The sequence below is a fragment of the Nannospalax galili genome, unplaced genomic scaffold, assembly GCF_000622305.1.
Source record: "Nannospalax galili isolate Female #2095 unplaced genomic scaffold, S.galili_v1.0 scaffold1051, whole genome shotgun sequence".
NCBI lineage: Eukaryota > Metazoa > Chordata > Mammalia > Rodentia > Spalacidae > Nannospalax > Nannospalax galili.
Genome location: NW_008331995.1, coordinates 1,014,254 through 1,016,264, shown reverse-complemented (window position 1 = coordinate 1,016,264; position 2,011 = coordinate 1,014,254). Strand labels below are relative to the sequence as shown.

Here is a 2,011-nt window from a genome sequence, read left to right as displayed (position 1 = left end):
TTAGTAGAAATACACCCACTAATACGTGTTTCTTTTCATCTTCAAATGTTATTTTATTTGTTTTCATTATTTCATTTGATCTGATCCATTTCTTCCTTCACTCTAAAAATTAATCAGTTCACAGCAGATGCAGGTAGCTGAACCTGCATCACAGTGAACAGACAGAAATCCTTGTCTTCATGAAGCATGCATTCTAATAAATGTAGTATACTGTAAACTGTCATATACTGCAGAGAAGCAAAGCAGGAAAAAGGAGTCAGAGATGTAGTGAAGGAGCCACATCCAAGGATGCCTTCCAGACTTGTGTCCTGTATAAGAATGTGGGACAGGGAAGGAAAAAGAGATAAATAATATATTTCTTTAAATATCCATCCCTCTAGCAATACTAAGTTCTTAAACTTTTGAACATGTTGGATACTGTTTTTGTTGAGGTTTAGAAACCTGATACTATAATCCTTTTGTGCATGAGAAAATCACGTCATAGAATTGAAACCCTACTCAAGTCTAACACCATTCCGTTAGTTGAACTCTCCTTGTCTACCCAGCGAGCAGCTAACCTAGAAGAGCCACTGGGTCTGATGAGATTGCTTTTCCCAGACCCACACTGAGCAGTCTGCCATACTTGGCCTTGTTATTATATTGTGTGTTTTTACATCTTGTGCAATTAGAAGTGGGGAGAGCCTGACTGCGCTTGTTTGCTTTTAGTGGAGAGTGTGAATAATTTGTGACACTCCAGTGGCTTAGTCTCACTTCTGTCTGACATCTGTGAAGTCTACATTTAAGGCTCTCTCCAGAGTCAGGTAGGTAGAAAGGTCTAAGGCTCTCTCCAGAGTCAGGTAGATGGATGTTGCTCCCACCAGAGACATTGACTGCTGAAGGGCAGGTGAAAGGCCAAGGCAGAGAAACTGGTTGCAGTGAGGTGGGTCTATCATCACTGGTGGTGGTTGTTGTTCTGCTCACCCTGCATCCCTGTTCAGCATGGAATAAGCCAGAACGGTCTGCATCCCTATTCTCTATTGGCAATTTGGGTAACCTCTTCAGAGGATGGTGTGATAAGAATAAGAGGAATTGGCTAGGCAGTTAGGGTAAAAAGACCCCAAAGAAAAGTAGCCAGTTTCTGGGCTAAAAGTCAAAATGTCCTTGGGCCTCTTAGCAATATAATCTGTTCCAAAGGCCAAAAATGTTGAATGTATTTGGGAGCTTGTATCTAATCCTTAAAAGATTTTAGGGGTCCTCTTTCGGGGACAGTGTTTGCAGGCACTCAGAATGGTCCAGCGTTTGACATACCGTGGTAGACTTTCCTGCAACACAGCTTCGAACAAAATTAGGCTGTCCAGAACCCCTGGTAACAGGATTGTTTACCTTTATACCAAGAAGGTTGGGAAAGCACCAAAATCTGCATGTGGTGTGTGCCTGGGCATTCTTCGAGGTGTTCAAGCTGTGAGGCCTAAAGCCCTCATGAGATTGTCCAAAACAAAACAAAACAAAATAAAACACGTCAGCAGGGCCTATGGTGGTTCTATGTGTGCTAAATGTGTTCATGACAGGATCAAGGGTGCTTTCCTTATTGAGGAGCAGAAAATTGTGAAAGCGTTGAAGGCACAAGCATAGAATCAGAAAGTGAAATAACCATGAGGCATTTCTAAGAAATAAAAACCACAGCTTGTTCTATGAAAAAAAAAAAAGATTTTAGGGTTACTTCTTCAGAGGGGGGAATGTTAGAGTAGCCCAAAGCCCCATAAAAATAAATTAAGAAGAAAGACTAAATGAAGTTATCAGAAAACAGTGATGGGAAGATATGGGGGGAGTTGGAAGGGAGGGGGCATGGATTTGATCAAAACACCTTATATGCATGTATGAAATTCTCAATAAAAATTTTTTTTTTTTTAAAAAAAAAGAAAATTCCAGCCAGGCGTGGTGGCACACACATTTTGTCCCAGAACTCAGGAGGCAAAGGCAGGCAAATCTCTAATGTTCAAGGCCAGCCTGGTCTACATAGTGAATTTGAGGC

General features: G+C 41.3%; 1 pseudogene; it reads left to right on the top strand.

The window, feature by feature from the left end:
• The first annotated feature begins 1,266 nt into the window (after positions 1-1,266).
• On the top strand, positions 1,267-1,654 carry LOC103729129 (annotated as a pseudogene).
• The last annotated feature ends 357 nt before the right edge of the window (positions 1,655-2,011 follow it).